The sequence below is a fragment of the Lissotriton vulgaris genome, chromosome 6 (assembly GCF_964263255.1).
Source record: "Lissotriton vulgaris chromosome 6, aLisVul1.2, whole genome shotgun sequence".
NCBI lineage: Eukaryota > Metazoa > Chordata > Amphibia > Caudata > Salamandridae > Lissotriton > Lissotriton vulgaris.
The window spans coordinates 1,396,456,806-1,396,467,431 of NC_141694.1; positions in this window are offsets into that span (position 1 = coordinate 1,396,456,806).

Consider the following 10,626-nt stretch of genomic DNA (forward strand, 5'->3'; position numbering starts at 1 on the left):
GCTGCATTTACTAAACAGCCCTCCAAGTTTATCAGTGGTGGCCTAGGCTGAAAAGCAAACATGCTAGTCTCTCTGGGAAATAAAATGTAATGCTTTAACAGTATAGCGCTGTGAGGCAGAGTACAGGGCCCTCCTGTCCTGGGCCTCCCAGCACTACATAATGGCTACAAAGCCCTGCGACGGGGGCCCCACCTCTGGCCCTTTCTGCCTGATGGAGAGCTGTGAGGCCCACCTGCTCTAGACTTCACAGCACTAGCTAATGGCCCAAGTCCCTGTGATAGGGGCCACACCTAACCTTGCAGCCTGATTTAGTGCTTCAACGCCCAGGGGATAAGGACCACCTCCTCTGTGCCTCAAAGCAGTGGCGAGACACTTTACTAAATACTGCCCTACTGCCAGTCTGAGCTGGATGCTCCCATCCTCCCCTCATCAATCTCTCCCATTACCTGTTAATGTCCAGCTCGTCCTGGAAACAAAAGGGCCATCTGTTGCCTGGAGACGAAATACACAAAGGGCACACAAGACTTACTTCACCACAAGTTTTTAACAGAGGTGCTGCCCCGCCCTTGTCTCTGAGAGCCAACATAATTGCTGGCTTTGCTGCTCTTACGTCCTCTACCCCTTATTTACCCTCTCCCACCTTTCACACCCAGGAATGTCATCATGTCCTGACCAGCGAGGTCAAGACACCTCACTCATAAAGATATTAGCAATGTAATCGAGTTAGGGAGGGGGGCCCGGGGGAGTAGATGCGCTGAGTGTGAAAGAGGGGCCCTCTATTATTGAGCTGAGCGCGAGGCCCTGGGCAGCTGCCCACACTGCCCATGCCTAGCGCCGGCCCTGGTTATGCAAAGGAATAATCAAAGTCAATAATATAAGATCGACTTGAATATCATTATGGAAAACAAAAGAGATTTGAAACAAATGTTAAGAACGTTGCTGTTTTAAGGCATCATACTTCCTGTACCAGTGTGAATATATGTGCAAATATGCTGGTAGCATGCAAATTAGCATGAATGTGCAAAATACCCTGTTGTCAACCATAACCTCTGAATCAATACATGTAGTGGCTTAAAATATCGACATTTGGTAAACAGTCCGTTCTCCACAGTAAAATTAGATTTAAATTTAGTGAATCATGGGATAAATCCCTAAGTACATCATTCCCTGTTGATCATTGCCATCGATACCATCTATGTACTCGCCCCTCCTAGTGCCCATGTGTGAGTGGTGTAGCTGAGAAAAAAATGATGATCGTGACTGTTAAAATTCGCTGATAGATAGTGGTTCCAGATTGCACAGTTAGACTTATCTCACTGCAATCTTGTGCCTTTTCTCAAAAATACACAGTTAGTATATAGATAAACTAAAAGTTGTTGTCACACATATTTATTACGGCAAGGTGTTTAACTCTCAAAGGTATTGTATATGTTGACTTGCATAGCACCTGTATGGCTTGTATGTATGATTCATCCCACTCAAAAGATTACATAGGGGACTCGTAATCGTGGCTCGACCTGCATTATGTCAATTAAAAGCTGCAAAATAACGCCCTTAGAATGCCTTTCTTGCTTAAATGCCTTATAATGCATCAGGAAAGAAAACAACCCTTTCCATGTTGTGGTAGTGAGTGGTTAATATATATATATATATATATATATATATATATATATATATATATATATATATAAATATATGTATAAATACAACAAAAATATTGACAAATAAATCGATAAATAAATACTATAAAAAGTTTATTCATTTCATCTATAAATATCTAAAAAAAACAGTAACAGCCAGGGCAAAATAGCAGCTTATTTATGATTCAATCTTGTTGTAAACCGGGGAATTAATCCCTAATGGTAGGACATACACTGACTTAATTCTACACCCCGATGTTATCATGGCGTAATCAGGGAACAGTAGCTTATCCCAGGCAAGTGTGCAGATCTTCAGTGATGTTGAGGCCACCAGGGTTCTTCGAATCTAGCAGGAGTATATACCATGTCTCTAACCTCCAGAGGTTAGATTCTCTGTCACCGCCCCTCCTGCTGGATGTAACTGCATCGATGACAACGTATTTGAACCCACTGTTTTTGCTATGGTGGGCCTCCCTAAAATGTCTAGCCATCGGATTGGTGTTATCATGTTTGGCCATTGCCCAATGGTGCTGCAGTATACGTTTATGTACGGTAAGCTTGGTACTGCCTACATACTTAAGTCCACATGGGCAAATAAGTAGGTGTACTGTGTATTCAGTTTCGAAGAATAGTATTTTGGTGATTTTGTGTTCCCTGTTGCTAAATTGATCAGTGTACGTTTTCATGTTTACTCCATGAGTGCATGACTTGCAGATTTTACATTTGTAAAAACCACTATTGGTCTGTAGCCAAGTTGTTTTATATATATATATATATATATATATATTACCTACTGGCGGTCGCCAGTAGGTATATATAGTTAGGATTTTTTTGAATAGGGATTTCTGAAAATTCTATGTTGAATAACTTTGGCGTTGATGGACGGAATTGGCTGAAATATTCAGGAAAATGGTACATTTTGTTTCTGAGCTTCCCCTGAAAGTTTGGGGGGTTTCGTCAAGCGGGGGCCGAGAAAAAAGGGGGGTCCCAAAAAGTGTTTTTAACATTGAGTTTTCCATAGGGCGGTTGGACTCACTTTTAGCTCGAACGGCTGAATGGATTTCCACACAACTTGGCAAAATTGTAGGGACTGACAGCCCGATGTGCCTTTGCTATGTCTCAAGATATATGCTCCAGTGGTTTTCACGAAAATTAACTTTGAAAAATATATATTGGGCTACATTGGGCTATATATATGTTAGAGCCCAAATGTAGCCTAATGTAGCCCAACTACACCAGAGACAAAAAAAACAAATGTAGCCCAAATATCAGCCAGATGTAGCCCAACTACAGCCCAGTGACAGAATGTCCCAGAATGTTCTAAAGAACAACTAGAGCGCTAACAGTCTTACTTATGACAAAAGTATGGCACACCTGAAGTCATCTTGATTGGAATAAAGTGTTAACACTTAAAACATTTAATTTGCAAAGGAACAAAATGAGGGGTTTCATTTTCTCATAGAAATGTTATATATATATATATATATATCACTGAAAAAACCAGAGGAATTAGCATTTACAAAACCTTGAAAATTCACTGAAAAAACCATACGTTATAGGCCATATATAGTTAGGAATTAGCATTTACAAAACCTTATTTTACTCACACAAAACCATTGAAATTCGCATATATAGTTAGTTGCACTAACTATATATCGCGCACCCGCAATCCACTGCTGATCATGTCACATATTACATCATTCATGACATGGTCAGTGACATCACTGATGACATCACTGATGTCATCTCAAATGACATCACTGATGACAACTCAAATGACATCACTGATGACATCACTGATGACATCTCATTTGACATTACTGATCACATCACTGATGACATCATTCATGTGATAATGCGATGAACCTCTTCAGACTCTAATATAACCTTAGATACACTCAGTGTACACAGACACTCAAAGACTGTCACTCATCCATGGAGTTACTCGCACACCTAGTCAGTCATGCAAAGAATCAATCACACCTCCATTTCCTCAACTATACAGTTATACACACCTTACTTATTCAAACATATACTAACACATATTTACTCTCTTATACAATCCCTGATACAAGTTCACAATGATCCATACAGCCACTCACACATTCACTGGCTCTTATGCACAGTTATTTATATATGTCAACTCTCGCATGTACTGTGTTTTACATATGTACTTACTTTGACATGTAGCACTGAGATATCCATTCACTCACCAATACACTCATGCACACAGTCAACCGCCCATACAGCTGTTTCCACATGCACTTTTGCAACCCATACATCCAGTGAATCAACTGCTCACACATCTATGCTCAGAGTCATATACCTCCCAGCCACCCACACACACACTCAGTCTCCCATACAAATACTTGGGCAACCAATCAATAACCCATATAGTTACTCATATAGCTACTGATCAACACATGCAGCAGTTTACAGAACAACAGACATAATGATGCACAAATTAAGACAGTTTAGTCACTAACCCATGCACTCAGTGAAACACATTTAATCACTCACTCATACAGTCAGTCATGCACCTACTAAATCCTTCATCCAGACACTTATACATCCACTCATTCTTCAATATGTAAGACATATTTTAACTTTACAGAAACATACAGTCACTGGATGTTGTCATCAGTGATGTCATCAGTGATGTCATTTGAGATGTCATCCGTGATGTCATCAGTGATGTCACTGACCATGTCATGAATGATGTAATATGTGACATGATCAGCAGTGGATTGCGGGTGCGCGATATATAGTTAGTGCAACTAACTATGTATGCGAATTTCAATGGTTTTGTTTGAGTAAAATAAGGTTTTTTAGATGCTAATTCCTAACTATATATGGTCTATAACCTATGTTTTTTTCTGTGAATATATATATATATATATATATATATATATATATATATATATATATATATATATATATATATATATATATATATATATATATATATATATATATATATTCAGGATAAGATCCCAGTTTCAACAGGCTTCGTCACTGAAGACATCCAGGCACTCACGAGCAGGGTTTTATCAAAAGCTTATTTATTTAAGCAATATACCATCAACGCGTTTCGGGAGTCAAGCTCCCTTGATCACGATGTTTTTGCGTTGGTCTGAGCCTTCCTTTTCACACACACACAGGGTGATAAAAACAGTAAAAGGACTCACAGCGAAACACTGTTAGAGTAAACACAGCGGCCATCTTAGCATTTTCCAAATACATAGATATCAAAGTGAATATCATATTGCAGGACCTCGCAAATCAAAGCATTTATAAGGGAATAATTGAAAAACGCTCAAAATAAAAGAGATATATACATATATCATTATCTCTTAAATGAAACCTTCCCAATTTTTAAAGTGCAAGTGCATATTTCATTCAACAGAAACATATTAGCTCCTTTGTGCAAAAAATGCGCATTTAAAATAAGGCAAGTGCCTGTTTCAATAGAGCGTAACCCTTTCTTTGATGCGAGAAAAGTTCGTTTTTGATCATTTATATTGCCAGAATATCTCGCTGCATTTTATATATATATATATATATATATATATATATATATATCATCCGCTCCAAAACCACCAGCCAGTTATATATATTTTTTTTTCTCCAAAAGCCCACGCTTTGAAGACACACACAGACGCAGGATATTGACGGCCTGCGGCTCCTCTTCACTCGGACCTTTAACCTCGCCTGACGCGTTTCGGAGTATAGCAGCTCCTTGTTCACAGGCATTCGATTGCAAGTGCCGGCATGGAGGCACCTTATTTATTTGCCGATCCACGGCTAGATAAAATGATAGACAACTATATAATTTGTTGTTGTAATCAAACATGTAAAGTATTTTTATACACTTACAAATGGCGCTTCCAAAATGATGTATGGTTGTCCTTTGTTTGTGTTCTTACCTTTTTGGTCCAGAAATTGGTTTAAAAATGGCGCCACGCATAGCGTAAATGTTTGACACCGAGGAAGGGAGTTTTCCCGAAACGCGTCTGTCTTGAAATAAAATACTCACCTGTGCTGAAATCCCGGGAGTGCTGCCTTTCTTTTTGCTGAAATTGAAAAGGAGTTGAGCTTTGTTATGTTACATGGTACACCACCGTGTTGCAGCACCCGCTTTTGAAGAGTGACTCGCTTTTGGTGTGGTACGGAGCAGTGATAAATTGATGCGAGTGCACCGCCGCCATTGAATTCGGGAGGAGTGGGACCACGACTCCTATTGACAAAGAAAGAAACGGACTAAAGTGCTGTACGAGACCGCGACGACACGCGGTAAGTCCGGATTACTTTTCTTCACGTAAGATATATTGTCAGTGGCGGCTAAGCGAGGGATACGTAAGCAATACAGGGAGTTCACCGCGGTTGTAGTGCTCCGAGAGCGGGGCACCGCATTATCCACCAACAGACTGAAATGTTTAATGTCACGGAACGCCGCGCGGCGGCAGCGGGGATGTTTAAAAACAAAAATCCTGACATCACGCAACGACCGCAGAAACTGGTGGCGGAGGCGGGAAACGCCCTGGCTGTTCTATTCATGAAACTGGAAAAGCTCTATGAAAGAGAAATACGCAAATGGTGGGAGGGCACTTCTCTTCAAAGTTACATCGAAGTGCAAAGAGTCCCACGGGGTTTGCGTATTTTCACTGTGCCAGCCTATGAAAATCCGGATCCCTTGCTGCTGGAAGCCTGGGCGGCACACATTGCAGCCTCGTGCAAAGGGATGTTGGAAATCCTGATTCAATTCGCCTGGAGCGATCGGGATAAGGCCTTGAAAGAGATCGAAACATTGAGCAGGAATTAACATTGAATCCTGAAAAAGAACAACAGGAACAACTAAGAGCTGGAATGAAGAAAAGATTAGAGAAATACGAACTTAAGATCAAAAATCGTAAACAAGAAAAATACGATCGTGACGAACGAGACTATGCTATGGGCAGGATCTTAACATTCGCCAAAAGGTATGATCAAAGCCGCAAGGAATTGGCAAATAAGAACAAGAACCCAAAATCAGCGGCTCCAACCACCGTGTAAACTTCGGAATCAGAAGTCACGGAGGATGAAAGATCAGGTGAAGATCTGGCGGACCCGCTGGATGCAAGCTTGAAAACCCCTTTTCAGCAGGAATATCAAGTCATCCAGCAAAACTGGCTAAGGGGCGGCAAAAACAAACCCCCGGAACAAGAAGACAAACCAGAAGGGGCGGCTGGAAGGGGAAGGGGAAGGGGAAGAAGTGCCCCCACAACATCGAGAGTGACAAGGAGCAAAAGAGGTGCCAAGTGGTAGAAAAACAAGACCTCTTAACTATTGTCAACCTATCACACAAGGAACTAACAGCTTGCGAAGAATCCGTATTGAAACTTGGACTCACATTCTGCCCAAATGATCGTATAAAATACACACAAACAAGAATAGATCTATTCAAGCTTATTCGGAAAGTCAAACTCTACAAATACTATAAAATTAAACCTACTCCAAAAGAGGCAAAGTATTTGAAAAATAGTCAAAGAGACACGGATCTTCTTCAAGTCAATGACTTAACGGCTTTAGAAATCTTGGAAAATCTCAGGCGAGAAAATGTTGTGGAAGAAGCCGGAACGCCGGTAACATTATCTCAGAGACTATTAAGAGTTGACATAGAGCAGCAATCACCTAGCAGTGGATTAAAACCTACCTCCAAATTCTTGCCACAAATGCCTCCAGATGCCATAGACACTTTCTCGGATCTAATGATTAAATACCTAATGGCTTTAAGACTAGAGAAGCCACTGAGGAACAGAAAGGACAATCTCACGAAAGCACAGAGAATGGCTGTAAAAGCATTGGCAGAGGACAACAGCATCATATGCAAACCTTCTGATAAGGGAGGGAATGTGGTCATCTTATCACGAGAAGCATATGTGAAGGAAGCGATGCGACAATTAGGAGACGAGACATGTTATGAACCCTGCTCTAAACTTGTATACCAGGAAAGCATAGAACATCTTTGTGGCCTATTGAAGATCTGGCATGATAAAAATATGCTCGACCTGGATGAATATCTATTCTTGAAGACAATGAATCCTATTCTACCAACATTTTACTATCTTCCAAAGATACATAAAAACATGGAGAATCCTCCGGGGCGACCCATTATTTCATCAATAGGAGGATTGACGGAGAACCTCTCGAAATTCCTTGATCACTATCTGTTTGAAATGGTTCTGTCCTTGAAGTCCTACATCAGGGACACGACAGATTTCATCGAGCGTATTGAAAAATTGGAGTGGCAAACCTCATACTGCCTAATAACACTTGACATTACCAGTCTTTATACGTGTATTGACGATACTAAAGGGCTACATGCAATCGATTATTTTTTGCATAAACGACCATTGAAGCTGGCAATGCATAATAAAATGTTACTGGAATTGATCGAATTCTGCCTGAGAAACAACATATTTTTGTTTCAGGATAACTTGTTCAGACAAGTCTCCGGTACAGCGATGGGCTCCTGCTTCGCCCCCCGCTACGCAAATTTATTCGTGGGCTGGTGGGAGGAGCAGGTAGCCTGGGCCCCAGAGAACGAGGAGTGGTCGAACAAGGTTGTATCTTGGATGAGGTACATAGACGACCTGTTCCTAGTTTGGAACGGTACGTCTAAGGAGGCAGAAGCATACATTCAAGTGTTAAATAACAATAGTTGTAATTTGGTATTTACTGGCCAAATAAGCTCTGTGTCAGCAAACTATCTTGACTAAAGAGTAGAGGTTTATGAGGGGAAGATCAAAACAGCGCTCTACAGAAAACCCACAGCGGGTAACAGCACGCTGCATGCGTCTAGTAGTCATCCTCAGAGTCTAGTCAGAAGTATCCCATATGGGGAATTTTTGAGACTCAGACGCAATTGCTCGTTTGATTCCGATTTCAGGGAAGCAGTTACTGAAAGTACAGACAGATTTCTAGCAAGAGGCTATAACAAGAGCCTGTTGGACAATGCACTCCGACATGTTCAACAAATACCGAGGGAGTCCTTGTTCAACAAACACAAAGAAAAAGCGACCTTGGAAGAAGGGAGGTTCCGCCTCATAACGACATACTCATGTGATTCTTATAAACTCAGACTTTTAATGAAAAAACACTGGCATGTCCTTAAAACGGACAACATCATTGGCAAGGACATTCCCCAGTCACCCCAGATCACGTTCAAAAAAGCAAGATCCCTTCGTGACCAATTAGTGAATAGCCACCTTGATCCCGTAGTTAAGAAAACGGGGTCAATCAGAGAAGCTAAAGGGTTCTTCCCTTGTGGAAGATGCAAAGCCTGTGCATACAGCAAACAGGTATTGTCATACGAAGTGAAGGGCTGTAAGGGTGGCAAAAGAATTAACAAATTTATGTCCTGCCATACTAGTTATGCTGTATACTGCTTACGCTGTCCATACAAACTCATTTACATAGGAAGTACGATCAATCCAGTAAAGTTGAGAATCCTCGAACATATGAGGGCGACTGCGAGCAAGGATTTTACTTATCCAGGTGCTCGACATTTCGCAATTAAACACAAAAGTGACAGGAACCAGCTTCAGTATTTCTGTCTGGACTGTGTCCCTGAAAGCTCTAGGGGAGGGGACAAATTACTGAGGCTTAGGAGACTGGAATCCCGGTATATAGTAGACCTACAGTCAAAGGCCCCGGAAGGCCTTAACAGCAGTGAAGAAATGTCAGTACATCTGGGTTGATTGAACACAATTTGAGTTAGGCAATGAGTGTATCTTATGCAATTGAATGTGTGTATAGGTAAACTGTTTACGTGATAATCATTGTTCTGCACGATATTTTGCTTAAAAACAAGCACTGATGTCAGTTTTCATGATTAAGTACAGTTTGAGTGTTTTTCATATCTTCACCTTCAGGATGCGGTTTATTGTAATTACAACTGTTTAAATAACATCTGGACCAATTTAGAAAGTATTCCTGTACCTTTAAATCTGTTTTCAATGAACAGGGGTCGGTTTATAGTCACAACAAAAGGGACTGTGCAACCCTTATAGGGTTGCAATAGCCGATCCACGGCTCAATTGTGAGTAGTTATAAGTTCTTTTATCAGTGAACATGTATAATGTAATATGGTATTGAGGGCGAAATGTCAGTCCCCAAGAATGACTTTTAAGACACTGTAATATTGGTCAGTGTAGTATGTTCCCTTAAAAGTGACTGTTTCCTTCCTTCTTATTAAAGTTATACAGGAATGATGTGCGACTCGAGCGGGTCGCAATTGCCGATCCACGGCTAGATAAAATGATAGACAACTATATAATTTGTTGTTGTAATCAAACATGTAAAGTATTTTTGTACACTTACAAATGGCGCTTCCAAAATGATGTATGGTTGTCCTTTGTTTGTGTTCTTACCTTTTTGGTCCAGAAATTGGTTTAAAAATGGCGCCACGCATAGCGTAAATGTTTGACACCGAGGAAGGGAGTTTTCCCGAAACGCGTCTGTCTTGAAATAAAATACTCACCTGTGCTGAAATCCCGGGAGTGCTGCCTTTCTTTTCGTTGAAATTGAAAACGAGTTGAGCTTTGTTATGTTACACGGTACACCACCGTGTTGCAGCACCCGCTTTTAAAGAGTGACTCGCTTTTGGTGTGGTACGGAGCAGTGATATATATATATATTTATATAGGATGTGGAGTACTGGCCAGAGTTGCCAACTTTGGAACTGGGGAACCAGGCTTGAGTCTCAGTATAGGCTCAACATTCTATGATTCTAGGCAAATAACTTGGGGCCATATGTATCAAAATGTTACTTTGCTATTCTCAAATTGCGATTTTCTGCGAATTGCAATTTGAGAATCGCAAAATGCAATGTATGTGGGATTTGCTAATAATTTTGCGAATCCCATATATTCCTTATCTGCGAATTGCAAATTAAGATTCGCAAATAAGGAATACCTTCCCATTAATTCCTATGGGCTAGGAGGCC